A 15647-nucleotide genomic window follows, 5' to 3' on the forward strand; every position below is an offset into this window, starting at 1 on the left:
AGCAATTTAATGTCTTTGAGTAAATTTAAAAAAAAAAAAAAGGTTGGAATAAAATTTTCTCTCTTTTAGAGTTTTGCATGGCTGCAGTAATGTACTATCAATCTTACAGGTTAAAAAAAAAAATCTCTTCTGTAAAACACACCTTCAATATTACCAAAATTACTTCCGAAGTTTATCAACCAGATTTGTGCACATGTGTGCATGTGTTCACACGCTCATTGTCAAGAATAAGGATTTGCTTTTTTTTTTTTTTTGTCCTTCTTAATTGTTACTAGTTTCCTTTTCCTGGTGGTAAGAAAAAGCTGTCGAACTAACAAAGAACACAAGCTGAAAATATTAAACCAGGAGATCTGTATGTTTCATAAGCCTTTGATAATTTTCTCTTTAGAACAATATTTATACTTCTACATTTTGGTTACTTTATCTTTTCAATTATGATTACACAATGTTCCGGCGGGCAGAGCAAAGAAGAAAGAAGAAACAGTAAAAGAGTAAGAGGAATGAAAAGAGCAGAATACTAGAAAAAAAAGTCAAAAAGTGAACCAGCACTGAAAGAGGTTTAAAAGCAGCCATGGCTGATATTACTGGAAATCTCAAAATCATCCACATTACATTGACAAAGATGAAAACAGAAGCAACACTGTGCCTGCCGTGTGTAAAGAAGGCCAGGATCTGCTATTGTACCTAAAAGCAGAGTGCCTCAGCCAACACAAATGCTTTGAGGTACAAAATTAAATGTGACATGACTGAGTGTATGCTGGGAAGCAACACAGAAGGAGGAGGAGGAGAAAGAAATGTTTGCATTAAGACCCGTGTGGGACATAAGTGGGCAGAGGAGGAGTCTAAGGAGGAAAGTAAGGTTGTAAAGCAGGCTGGACGTAGAAGAGAGAAAGATGAGGACAAATGAATATGAGGTAAAGAGAGATGAGAGTTAAAAAGGGGAAGGGAATTCACAGTGTAAGAGGTGGGTTTAAAAATATCCCAAGCACTTCAGTGGAACAGCTGGGAATAATGGGGATGATGGAGAAGAAGGGGAGAGCACACATGAGACGGGAAGGAGGTTAGTCATGGCTGAAGCTCTGAGACCAGAAACACATACCAAAATTTTACTGAAGAACTTAGCCCTTTAATGAACATCGTTGTATCAACAGAAGCCCTGAGTCAGGCTCAGCCACCAGGAATCTCTTGAGTTAACTTGTGTTGTTCTGAAAGAAGACATAAGGACACCGGTGAAACCTTCCCCTTTCCACCACATGCTACCTCGGCAGTTCAGGATGTTGCTAACAGTGACAGTGGTGCTGTGCTGCAGACAAGGCGTGTGCGAGCAGGGCCACGTCTGGAGGAACTGAGAGCAACTGTGATGAATGGGGGAGACCCGAGTCTGACAGATGTTTGCAAGCTGAAGAAGAGATGGTGACATCTGCTGAGTAGGAGAAAATAATTGAAGCCTTGTGTTGAGTAGTTAAAATTGCACTCTTCTGTGCACTGAAGGGCCAGTTTTCCATCATATGACCGTACAATCATGCTGAGTTAGGGGCTTTAAGAGACATCATGTGACAGGTCAAAACAAAACTATTATTTTCAAGGTCTTACAACTCTATTGTTTTGGAGTTGGTCACTGGCTTTTGACCTTTTAAGACAAGCAATAAGTAATGAACGAACAGATGAAGGAATGTCCTTTCATTCTGATCCCTGTCAGATAGAAAGGGAGGAACATCCTAGGAGCAAAAAATATCTCAAGTTGATGTCATAGAGGAACAGACTAGGGAGATGAGCTGAAGAAAGTGAAATTAGCAATAGGAGCTAAACTGCAGTTAGCACCTTACAACCACCAAAACTTCAACTTTGTCATAATCAGTAGTTTCCACTCCAGGCCAACAGGAGAAAAATGGCACCTAACAGAGGTGAAATACATAGTTTTGAGAACATCTTTTGAAAACAATATGACTTGACCTATGCAGCAGCACAAAAATTAATTTGCTGTGTTGTAAAAGACTACACTTTGCTAGCCCAGTCTGCTGGCCAGAATTACGTGCAAGAATTCCCACTGCCAGGGAAGAAGAGCAGGGAGCAAATCTGACTGTAGTAGGGAATTTATAATACACACCTTGTTCTGAAACCTTCTCAGAAAAGAAGGCAGTATCAGCCAGTAATGGAGGTGTCATATGCCCAGAAATCTTTTGTTTGTTTATTAAAAAGTAATAAAAGGTACCTGGTTACAAAAAAAAAAAAGTTTGTGCTGGGTGGTCAATACAGTAACACTGACCCCTTTGCCATTGCATTAAGCTGTGCTGTTCATCACTCGCATCCAGGTGACGCAATGACATAAAAAGTACATTTGTGTGCTAATGACATATGTTAATCTGCCAGACAGAAAACAGCACAACCTCTTTACGTGTTTAGTACATAAGTATTTGACAGAAAAGCAACACAAATTGCTCTCTCTTCAAAAAATTTGTTTCAAAATTTTGCATTCGGTTCACAGAGGCTACCCCACACAGCTCATGCACTGTTTGAACTAATCCAGTTTGGATTTATGAGTTCCCCAGCAATAAGAAATGTCTTGAAGAAGGTGGAACCTACTGTGGATCTATTTTAAGAACTGTCCTACCAGAACAAATTGATTTTAATAAAGCATCAAAAAGTAAGTCAAGGGTAAAATTGGCCCTTATCAGGGTATGTGTTACTATTTACTATTACTTATCAGGCTACATGTTACTATTGCTCTGTAGTAAGGCCACCCTACAACAGATGATGAGCACAGGCATGTGCATTTACAACTCTCTGAAGCACAAACATGAAGTGGCTTGAACAGCCATCTGCTATCCTGCAGCTATTAATTCACTAGATGTCAGCAATTCAACTAGTCTCTCTCTGATCTTGGCATATGAGAAACACTTTGAAGATGAAGGTGTAAATCACCACGTTACAGCACACCCAGCTAGCGCAATACTTCATCTCCTTCTCCATGTTACTTCGGACACCATAAAGCAAGCTACCCAACCCTCTTAGAGAGACAGTGTCAGTGCCAGGAAAACATACCTTGGAAAAGGAAAGAGATTGAGACTTGAGAAAGAAGGGTGTTGGGATGGAGTAAAAAAAATAAAGTTTAAAAAGACAAAAAAAGTTATTTTCCAATATTGATCCTTGCTGGATTTTTACAAAGAAATTTACATAACAGATTGCTTCCATGAAAGCAGTTTTCCCAGTGCTTTCAACTAGTGTTAGCATTTTTTCAACACATATGAAAACTTTTTTTGATGGATTGCAGGTAATTACTGAGCTATGTCTTGAAATATCAGTGGACTTAAGATAAACTGAAGGTGTTAAGAGATGAATTTGTGGGGTGTTGGGGCAGACAGATAAGCGACCCTGAGTGCACTGAGATGTGTGCAATCCCTCCCCCCCCCCCCCCCCCCCCCCAACTAACTTCACAAATAACCATAACAGGTATTACAGAAGGTAGATAGAAAGAAGAAAAACATTGTAACCTGAAAACACCAGTGCTATAGGGCTATGAAACATTCTTATAGCACCAAATTCTGTTCAATGTAAATCTGCAAGCTGGAGACAATTCAGCGGACTGCAAGGCAGCTGAAATAGCATTACTGCTCTGTATTTCTCAGACAATTAAGATGATTGTAGATAAAAACTTGTTTCACCAACTTAGGATAGTACCTGTGAACCGACCGGTTTGTTTCACCCAGCATCTCTCTTGGTTTGTACCTTTCTCTCTCAGTCTCTCCTGGTAATAATATTTTGGATAACTGTATGGTATATCACCAAACTTTTATCACTATGATAGTTAGAAAATGTAGCTCTTCTCTTTTCACAATAAGGCTGATACCTTTTTTTCCTACCTGTCATTAAAGGCAGCTGTAGAAAACCAAAGCGAATCAAACTTTTGCATCTAACTTTGCAGTTACATATAAGATATACTAAAGCAGATAACTAGAAATAAGAGAGACTCTTGCAAGGTAAATCACTCAAAATGCAGGGCTATTATTTTACCCTTAGAGAACCAAATTCTGTTTAAATTAAATCTGGTAAAAAAATAAAATAAAACAAAAACAAACAAAAAAAACCACTAGCCCACCACCACCAAAAACACCTGCAGAATAATGGAACTTAATTTCCTACTTATTGGTAATTACTGAAAATAAGTAAATTACATTTTTAGAGTGGTTAACAGGAAATACCTGGTTTGCTTCAATAGAGCTGGATCAGTTTAAAAAAAAAAAAAGCTAAAAACAAAAACAGATCGAGATATATGTAATAAGGCTTCTGAGAAAGTAATGCAAGAAAACTTACATTGGATACAAAAAGGGGATACACGGAGGAAGTGGAGCTATTGTTTTAGAAGAAAATAGAAGATGAAGCCTTTAACTTTCCAGAGGGCTGAAAATGAGTAAGATAGCTACTGTGTAAGAGGTGGAGGGGGGAAGTAAACCTAGGAGAATGGAAAGGTGAATCACAGCTGCAGACAGGAGACAGAATTCATTTCAATTCATACAAGTCAGAGATGAGTGAAAGTTTTTCTCTTCGCTTACAGCTATGATTTTGCAGGCTTCTTGTAGATGAAAGGTGCAACTTCTAGCTGTGTAGTAGGATGACTGGACAACGCCAGAAGAAAAGTGTTGCAGAACACAGCAGTTCTGCAAGTCTGAGACCCTTGCACCCCAATGGATCTGTGGAGAATATGGGCAGTGGGAAAAGCAGCAGATAGCGTTGCGTTATGAATGCTTGCTGATAGAACTGAATTAAACAAATTCAGATGGGTTGAGAGTACCTTAAAAAAAACAAACTACAAAAGTAATTCACCCCTCCCTGTTTGTCTAAACAGTCTTCTCTTCCCTCTGTCATTCTTAAGAGGCTAATTTCCTCAAAAATACCCCTTTTCAATCTTCTCTCTCACATTAAGCCCACTAGAAAGTGATTTGCAAATTACGCTTATGCAAAGCTCTTTTGATCCCACACTGATGTAGACTGGAGAAAAAGTTGTCTTCATGATAGATCTTCTTTGTATTACTGAAATGTCTCTTAACTACACCTGGACTTCTGCTCCAGCTTGTTATGGATTCTCACATAAGCCAAACAATTCACCTGCAGACAACCCTTTTTCAAAATTAATGGGAATAAGAGAGAAGCTAGCCTGCCTGCCTTATATGTTCATTGAACATTGATCTTTAACCTGCAACAAGCTAAACCTATCAGAGCTCCTGCAATTTGTTTGCAGCAATCGCTGAGAGAATGAAGGGTCAATGCATTACAACTTCAAGCCTTGGCTGCTCCAAGCCCTGTCGTAAGATGGATGGTATCGAACCTACACCTCAGATACAGAATCAAGCAGTTTCCCAGTAGCTTCCTTGTAAAGAATTATCATTTCAGACAATTGCACATTTGCTCCAAGGAAATCAATAAGTATTTTACCAAACACCCTTTCATTGTAGACACATCAAAACTAGGGGATGCTTTTGACAGAGCTGTACTTCAGTCTTTTGTTAATTACACACTAAATACCAATCTCACGGAAAGCCACTTCTAGAGCTGCTTAAATACATATATATATACACATATACGTACACATGTAAGGAGTGCACTAAATAAAGGAATTCATATATGTATACAGCAATTATAGTTCTCTATTATGTATTACCCATATATTCCATGATCTCATTTTTCTTCTCTATATTATGGTATCCTGCCATATCTGATGAGGTTATATTCTCACCTTTAGTTGAAAAGAGGGAATGTTACAACCTTTGTGTTGTCTACAAAGATGAAAGACACACCAGGTATAAATGTACTCCCAATACAAATAAAATCGATACCTGACTCTGACCCCAACTGTATAGGATAGACATGCTAGAAATGGAATGAAAAACATGTATTTTTGAAGAATGCATCTCAAAGAAGTCCCAGTCTTGGATCATTACATGACTAGGAGTTTCCAAATATTACACTGCAACATCAAATCAATTTGGCAAACCCCTGTTTTGTAAATAAAAAAAGGGGTTTACTAAGATTTCCTTTATGTTTTTCTTGATCATTTAAACTATAGGTGTTTGAACTATGGGCTCTCCTGCACTCACTTCACAGTATCAAAATAACAGCATCAAACTCCATAATAGAAAATAAACTGAAATCCCCAAATAAAAGAAAACACAATTTCTATCCTCCTGTCAAAATAGGTGAAATCTTCACCAAACAGATACAAACTCAAACTCAACAAATGTTGTGCTTTGTGCAGTTTTTGCTGCAAAGCAAGGTAATGAGTTTATGGACACAAACCTTCAATAACTAGTGATACAAAGTGCAATATATTTTCATCTAATTTCTCAATCCTGTATGTTGTTTTTCATTTTTTGTTGTTGTTGTTTTGTGTATATTTTTCCTACTCTTTGTAATTCTCACATGGCCTTTTGATTAATTTCTGTAATGGAAATTACAGCAGTATGCTACTGCCAGCTGAATACTGTACTTCCATACTTCTTTATTATTATTTTCTTCATAAGGATCCTATCAACTGAAAGAACATGATCCATGAATTCTGGAGCTGCTCATGTTTCACTTGTTGCTTTATTCCCTAGTATCCCAGAAGCTAAGCACCTAAATGTTTCTGTACATATTTATATTTATATTTTATAATTCATTTTAAAGATACTTATAGTGTCTCACTTTGTATAACTGCATTTTTTTTCCAGGAAGCAACTCATCTTAAACGGCACAATTACACTGAGCTTCTTGTTGTTTAACTCTATATTAAAAGACAAAAATATCAATCTCATTTTACGAGGTTCTTTAAAATAACAAGAATCTGATGAGAACTCTTAAGCCCTGAAAATCTCCATGCCCTGTGCTCTCAAAATGTCAGCTCTGCACAAACTAGGAGTCAGGCATTTACAGGGCTCATTTACTCAAAATCTCTCACCTCCCTTTGTAAGGTGACATTTTCACATATAAAGAGGATGCAGGTTATCATCGGTATTATCCTTGTGTGAGTCCCTTGTGAGTGGTGAACTCCTCTATTCTGATGTATGTTTTGGACGACTTCTCAAGCATCATTTTTAGCAGAAGTACATCAGTGGTAGTGGAGAGGTGTTCAACGCTTCAGGTTCTGCCAGGGAGAAAGAAAGAAAAGACTTCCAGTTCTGCACACACAGAAAAGAAAATCTTTCATTTGACTGAGGCTGAGAGCAAGCCAGCCAGTTCAAGGGACACAAGATGTTTACAAAATGACACTGAGGAAGCTCCTCTTCATCATATTAATGTATGAAGAGAATAGGTGAACAGACATTTTACCATAAATGTTTGCTCCTCCTTTCTCCTACTTCCCCCCCCATCCAGTTGTCTCCCAGTTCCTTCCCAGTGATATTTTTCTACAAGAAATTTATCCAAGATGGCGGAAGAGGGGTTAGTCTGGTGAAAGCTGTTCATTTAGGATCCCTCCACTGCTGAAGGAGAATAAGTGCCTTCATTGACCACTTTCCCTTGTATAGAGAAGGAGAAAAAAAAAAAAAACACATATCATTATCTTAGGGCAGATGCAGAACATTTTTAGGATGCTGAAGTCAGTGAAGTGAGTCTAGGCAGTAATGCAATAATCCCTTTCCTCAGATTTCTGCTCCTATATCCTATATCTTAACTACATTAAGCAAGTTCAGAAGACAGAATTCATTATTTTCAAAGAATCGGTGCTGCCTCGCTGTGAGACTTCAAGACTTCCAGCAAATTATGGACGTGCATACGGGGCACATAAAGTTGCACTGCTGTAAAGGTGAAATTTATTGCTGTGAGCTTACCTGCATTGTGTAACTGGATCACGTAGAGACACATTAAACCTGGGGTGTAAAAGAAGTACGTAAGCCATACTTACAGGTAAGAGTCAATCAACTCTAAAGAAATGCCAGAACATGAATTACAGTTGACCAGAAATTGTGAGGTAAGCCTCTTTCGACCACAGCCATTAACGATGTGTAAAAGGCCTGCTGAAGAAATCAATCCATAATTGCAGCATTTATCAAGTTCATATAGATTTGTGTTGTTCCTATCTAATTTGGATGGTATTACCAAGGAGATGCCCACAAGTGGGATATCAAAACAGCACCTGGGAGGCTATTTCCTCATTTTGTTTTATCCTTTTGGTATTCTATTAAGGAAAAAGATCTGATGATAACTTCAAAGGACAGCCAGATTCTTTGAAAATAGGTTGTTATTGATCATAGCTCCATAGACGTGCATGTTATAATGCTGTGTAAGGCTTTCTGTATATGAATCTTCTATATGGCTTTTCCTCATAAATTTAATTCTTTGTGCCTATGACTTATCACTTTTTCTAACCACACACAAAAAAAATAATCTAAAAGATAAGCAGGAAATAACATTTGGAATATCCAATGGAGATCATTTAACCTTTTGCTTTCATCTTGAGGGGCCTATATTTGCTAATGGGAGGGGGGAGAGGGGGAAAAACACACACACAACAAAAAAACAGCTAAAAAATGAAATCAAAAAACTGAATTTCAGTTTCCAAGGGGCAGCCTCAGATCAAATTTTTCAAACAGCAATATGCATTTAAAAAAAAATCCCATAAAGATACATTTTAATGCCAACGATGCTTTCATAGTCAAATTTTAGAGCAGTCATCCTGCATGAGGAATATTGGTAGTAAGAATTCTCTTACTGCAGAAATCCACAAAATGAAAAGCAAACTGTGACCCAAACACTGCTTTACTGCACAACACTGACATTTTTTTCATAGAGCATAAAAGATAAAATGAAAAGGAAATTAATTTTCTGTAGACTCCTCCTTCATCTCACCAGCTCACTCTCAGCTCCCTTTCCCTTCTTTCTATTCTGAATATTTTGAGAGATCAGAAACAGAGCCCCAGACGAAAGGAGCAAAAACATTGCAATAGTGTAATAGGAAGTAAAATAGGATGCAGAGTTGTAGAAAACTTAGAGAATAATATGAGTAAAAGATGTGACATTTTGGGTTTTGAAGCAAATGTACAAAAATATAAACATATGTATTTGAATACATGTATTTACATGTATGATTCTGGGTCTGAGTTCTGCTACATGTGACAATACCTCAGAGGCATAGTTTTAAAAATGAATACATAATTTTGACATTAACTTCTACTGCACTTGCAAGGAACTTAAAGATTTTTTGGAAGACTTTGGGAATTAAGAGGTCATTTAACCATGGGTTGGTTTAGAGTGACAGCTAGCTGTGCACCCAATCAAGGGAGCAAGTAGCAGCTTGAAAATAAACCAAAGAGTTACTACACAACTGTGTATGCAACACAGAGTTCAACTCTAGAACACAAGACAGTTCACATACTATCTGAACTGTAGGTTCAATACGCAGTGGGACAAATATATTGGAAAAAGTCATCAAGGGTTCTCAGGTGCATACTGCCAAAGGCTGGACAAGCATACAAGGGAAAGATCACTGACTGATCACCATATTCTTTTCTTCTTCCCCTAGCATCTGTTCTTGACTCCTACTAGAAACAGGGTGCTGGAACAGAAGGTCTTTCTGATATTCATTTTAATATATTCCTTTTAATATTCAGGAATGTTAACTGAATGCTGAAGTAAGAGTTGTTTTATTTGAGAAAACTTTAATGTGACTTAATGAGAAGAGCCTTTTTTCTTTAATGGTTTTAGACTGTTTGATTTTAAGCACTACAAAACTGAAAGCCTGTGTTTCTCTTCCAGTTCCAAACTGAAAAAGAAAATACTGAGAACTCATGGAGGTAGAATTAGTTTGTCTGTGTGCAATACACATATTTTAATATCGTCAATATCTAAAGTTACAGATGTGCATTCAGATTAATCTAGTTACTTATATTTAAGAAGGTTTCAACTAATTTTCTCCAAAACACCTCCTTTTAGCAATATGATAAAAAAAACCTTCTAGTTGTTGCAGGATTTCATCTTTCTGTATCTCTTTACCCGCTCCTGTAATTTGAAAATAGTTAGATACATTTTATCAGATTTCATTTTTCAAGTTGATGACTATAAATAAATAAAAAACAAAGAACTCAAATTACATTCAAAAAAATCATTCATTCCAGTGCTCTTTTCATCCCTGTCCCTACCTGCATGAATAAAATATTTGGAAAAGGGAGAAAATTCAGACAGATGTGCATCACCAACAGCCCTATATTCCTTCCTCCAAACATACTGAACCTTTCTGCCATCTTAAATATGTACCTTCTAGTAAAAAAAAAGAGATGCTTTTCTAAAATGGAAAACAGACCAGACACAGCAATTTAAAGAGTCTGAGGAGGATAATGTAGTGACCAGTGAATCAAGCAACAGACACCAGACACCCCTCCATATCACGATTATGCAAATGAAGATTGATAGAAGGAGCGAGCACAAGCCCACAAAGAAACATGCATAAACATATGTTGTTATGCATAATGTATACAAGTGTCCCTTGTACACCTCCACAGCTGCCACCTCTTTTATCATTCTTAAGAAGTAACACTTTACAAGAGGAAAGTGTAACCCTGGCAAAAAATCAAGAGCAGAAGAACTAGGCAATATTTATATCCTATTTCACCTCCCACCCCCCAACATCAATGATGTTGAAGTTGTGTGGCACATATGTACACAGACATGGGGATTTCAGCTAATGGTCTGTATCCCACAGGGCTTGTTAAGACTATTTCTCTTGTTCTTGTTATACTCGAGTAGTCATTTGGTATTTTTTTTCCCTGTTTGGAGTTTAAAAGCTCTCCTTAGCCAAATAGCTCTTTACAGATGCTGCTCTGCCATGTAATTATAACATCCCACAAAAGGCTGCTCTTCTAGAAATGTCAAATTAGCTGCATTTGAAATACTACTTTTCCACACTCTCAAGCAAAAACCTAGAAGTAACTAGTTAAAGGAGAACCATTAAACCTCATGTGGGGTGCACTGCTGAAGGTAATCCTTATTTCATTAGTCCAAAGGCAATTCAATTGATAAACAGTCTGAAACTAAACATTAAGAATAAATTCATCATTTAAGTGATATGGCAAATGCCATGTGATATGAAAGTACAACTGTGGCAGATGTTTAAGAAGTTGTGTCTTCTTTTTAGATAACATTAAACTGCTTTGGATGGACAGGGACAGATCTGAGGTATGCATGTACCCAACTGTCTATGTATAAGTACATACTTCTTTAGGTATAGATAAAAAAGTGAACCATATATGTTGCAAATGGATGCATATGAAAAGTTCGATTTTGTTTTGAATACACCCAGAAAAAATGAAATAGAAAAGAAAGGATTTTTGTGCTTTATCAGATCACTTCGCCCAGCTCCTCCTGTGAGATTTTCTTTTGCTAGTCTGCCTTTGTATGGAAGCACATTTCTTCCCCCTTTCCCCCACGAGAAATTATCCTCACTGGGGACAATTGGAACAGTAGCTGCATGGTATCTCCTAAAAAAAATGAGTGATCTGTCACACTAGAAAATGAATCATTGTGTTAATCAATTGAATGAGGGGAAGAAAAAAAAAAAAGAAAGATGATATAATTAGAGTCACAGCATGGTGGAGGCTGGAAGGGAGGTCATCCAGTCTGGAGGTCATGCCAAGGCTGGTTGAGCCCTCTGCTCAGACAGGATCAACTAGTTAGTATCCTAGGACCATGCCCAGACAACTCTATACTATCTACAGTAGAGACCCAGATTATGCTTTTTGTGAAGTGGCTTGCTTCTGTTCTCCTTCTGTGAATCATCAAATTCAGCATGTTATGTTTTTTGTTTGTTTGTTTTTCTTCTGCTTTGTTTTAATGCAGTGGGATAGAGTTTGATGTAAATGACTAGTTTATGACTGAAAGTAGGCCCAGAACAACTATTTTTATTTCTTTTATTCAACCATATCAGAATAGAATAAATACATTCCTAGCTATCTTCACAACCTCCCAGACCCCAGTGAAATGCACAACTGCTGTAAACATCATCTCTTGTATTCACGGTGGCTGTTTGGATATGTTTCCTCCCCTATTTCTTTAAATGTTCTTTTTTCTTTTTTCTTTTTTTTTCTTATTGTCTTAAATTCAGGGTTCATGGAAATAAAGATATCACAGAAGGCAAGCTTAAAATGCTGTTTGTTTTAAAATAGGGGCTCTAGAGCCTTCCCATCCTTTCAGAGTCATTTTCTGAAGGATCCAGAGCCCTACTCTTAGGGGAGCATCCTCTCCCTTTCCCCTGTGTTTTCTTGTCTATTGAGGCAAAAGCTAGGCAAAATACTGATACGTTATGGGTACAAGAAAGTCACAGTTAAAGCTACAAGAACCAGAATTACAAAAAGGCTGTTATGCTATTAGAATTACAGAATCATCTAAGGTTGGAAAAGATCTTCTAGATCATCAAGTCCAACCATCACCTAACAGTACCAAGTCCACTGCTAAAACATGTCCTTAGTGCAGAGTAAAACTAAAAACAATGAACATTTTCAGCCTTTTTATACTTTAATTGCTTATTAATACCCTAAGTGATATGGTTATCTTCCTTGAATATTAATACTGGTCCTAAATGGAAATACAAAGTCAAGGTAAGCATGACATTTACTCAACTATTATCTGTTCCTAGTGATCTTCCATTCACTTTTTCTAACTCAGTAGCCAAGATATGGTATTCTGGCAGCAAGGCAAAGCTTCTATGGAAACATAGGTTTCACATTCTGAATTATTTGGTCACTATAACTTTGTTACCATTCCACTTTTTGTGCATTTACATTCCATAATATCCAGTGGGCTGATTTTATAAAGTATAACTCTGCCTGGACTGCAGAAAAAGTCCGACACCAAAGGCTATCACCACCCAATAGTTTGCATGCTCTTCTGTGCTAACAGAAATAGATTATTCTCCTCAGTCTGAGCAGAGCTAATACAAAGCTATGTTTCTGCCAGACCACTGATGGGCATAGCACAAGCTGAATTCAGATGAGCTGGCTGGGTGCTTCGAGCACCAGAGCATTATAAAAGGTGTGTTATGTTCTGGATCTGAGAATACACTAAGACACATTTATTTTGGGGTTTCATTCTCTGAGATCTTAGTAACAAGCCAACCGTACAGGCAAAGCCATCACTGTAAACTGCTGCTCATAGCTCTGCATGGGGCAGGCCTCCCATCAGGCCTCACCTAGGGCTGGGACAGCACAGCCCTGCAAAGCTGAAGGCTGGGCTGCTGCTTTAGGGACTACAAGCCAGGGACATCCCCTTCCAGCTCAAGGACAAACCCTGGGTGCTTTCTGTGGGGGATTTCCCCAGCCCCAAAGCAGGGACTGGATCAGGCTGCCAGCCCACGCCACCATGCCCTGGTGCAGTCCGCGAGGCACAGGGTGGACCCCAGTGACCTACCCCAGACAGACATTCGTTTTCACTTAAAAGCCTTCTCCCCCCAGCCACAGTTTCCTCCAGATACAAAAATAAGTATGCTAAGCTATGTACAAACAGCCCAAGTGCAGGCAGTAGCATTAAGTGCTAGACATCTCTGACAAGGCCTCCAGTGGTGAGACCTGGTTAACATCAGGGTGAGAAACGCATCCCAGCTAACGACGTCTGAGGAGCGATCATCCATGCCCCGACAGAGCAGCAGTGCTGCAGGGGCTTGTGCTGCGGCTACTGCTCTGACAGGGCTACAGATCCAGCTGGGGAGAGATTGCCTGAACTTGGTCTTTAAGCCCTGCCCAGGTGTCTTTTTAGTTTTCCCTGTATATATATTTGTATAGGTGGATATACGCATACATACATATCTATGTATGCCTGCATACATGCATATATATTGTTTACACAGACGCAAGCATTTCTTCCAGTCTGAAATTTGGAAATCAGCAATTACTGCTTTCCATGCTGAATGCTACCACCCTACCTAGCCCTTCTTCACAGGCCTGGGCTGAGCTGACAGATATCTCCCTGCCTGGCTGGCAGCTTGCCGGGCTGCAAAGTCACTGCCTTTCCTCCCCTGCACTGGGGCATGAGAAGAAATGTGGAAACAGTAACCATAATCTGGAGGAGAAAAGGAGGGCTCTCTCAAACGGAAACAAAAATCAGTAAACCACCCCGTAAACACACAAGTATGAACTGAATTGAAAATACAAAAGTTTGCAACAACCTTTCAAAAATGCAGTGAAGGCGATTACTAGTATATCTTATAATAACATTGAGGCCTTTACAGAAATAAAGTAAAGCAACAAACAAACCTTGCAAGGCAATAGAGGGTGTTGCAGACAGTGCAAACTTTATGTAAGATGGAGCTGAACTTTTTCTATTTAATTCATCCTATCTATCTCAGACCAAAGTCAGCATTTTTTGCCTTGCATGTTTACATTTCAAACACACCATTGGTTTATCACTCATAGAACTGAGCTCTTTGTACTTGGCATATAGCAAGGGACACTGGTGCATCTTCTTTTGTGTGTGTCCTTCTGAAAAATTTAATTATTAATTGCCAGTTGTAAATAATGTGATGAAATGTCCCCAGAATAACCGTACTCTCTTTCATTTCTGGAAGGATGCATAAGAGTCCTCTTCGTAAGAGTTTGATCACTTCTAGTTTCATTTACCTCAGACACTTCCCTGGAAAATAACACCGTCGCTGAAAAAACACCTGCTCTTGCTCTACAGGAAAACCAATCCCAATCAAGATGACATATGCAAGGAATACTGTCCATGAGATTTCTGAATTAATCAGTTCTTATGTTGCAGTTCAGTTTAATGTGAATTTCTCTGGCTGTGTGCTAACTCAGAAATCTCTTTATCAAACAACTGCACTCATTAACCGCACATTGTAAAACAGTGTTGGTGGCAAACTAAGCCTTGACAGCTATCATACCCACTCCTACTCAGTGCCCTGTTCCAGTAAGAGTTTGGCAGAGACTGTGGATTAAGAGCAAATCCTCCAAATGGCAGAAGTCCAACATTTGTGTCTCCCTTCAACAATACAGTAAATTTCAGGACTTGTATTAAAAATAAAATGCTGCTGGCATTAAACAGAGCTTGTCACTCTCCAGAGAGATGCTTGGTTTGTCAGCAGATCTCATTCCTGATGAGAGCATCAGGCCTGCAGGAAACAGCCTTTCTCTGCTTGAAACTGAACCATGCAGAAGCTTTAGGACAGGATCAAAATCCTTACATCACGCCCATTCTGCTTGCATTTTAAAGCACATCTCCTAAGGCAACGCTAAGATAATTATTTACATTATACTCTAAGTCAAGTTAGCAAATAGGCATATTCCTTTCACTGATGTTCTTTTAAAGACAAACAATCAAAAGAAATATGAATTCTACATTTTCAGAAGACAGCAAATATTTCTGATAAAATATTTGCTGTCTTCTGAAATTTAGCTTTTCTTACATCCAAGTTCTATGGTGTCATTAGGATTTTCTCCTGTCATATGCATCAAGGAAAAAAAGAAATGAGGAACACTTTGTGAGAAATGCTACCTTGAAAGTTATTATTCTCATCTCTGTTCCAACTCTAGGTATAAAAAAAACTACATCTTATTTCTTCAGAACAGAGACCTATATTTAAGAGCACAGTCCAAACAATCTCATTTTGGAAAAAATAGTTCCCTATAATTTAACAGCAGCTACAAAAATATCTTTGCAAAGCAAGTATACAAGTGTCTGCAGGCCTG

General features: G+C 38.3%; 1 long non-coding RNA gene across 1 annotated transcript in view; it reads right to left on the reverse strand.

Moving 5' to 3' along the window:
• Positions 1-7841, reverse strand: part of LOC106039530 (uncharacterized) — a 96496-nt gene extending 88655 nt beyond the window's left edge. The window contains exons 1-2 of the long non-coding RNA XR_010833432.1: positions 7803-7841; positions 6932-7117 (exon numbers count right to left, since the gene is read on the reverse strand). This is a non-coding gene — a long non-coding RNA (uncharacterized lncRNA). The remainder of the gene's footprint in view (positions 1-6931; positions 7118-7802) is intronic.
• Positions 7842-15647: the final 7806 nt, after the last annotated feature.

The sequence above is a fragment of the Anser cygnoides genome, chromosome 1 (genome assembly GCF_040182565.1).
Source record: "Anser cygnoides isolate HZ-2024a breed goose chromosome 1, Taihu_goose_T2T_genome, whole genome shotgun sequence".
NCBI classification, from domain to species: Eukaryota; Metazoa; Chordata; class Aves; order Anseriformes; family Anatidae; genus Anser; species Anser cygnoides.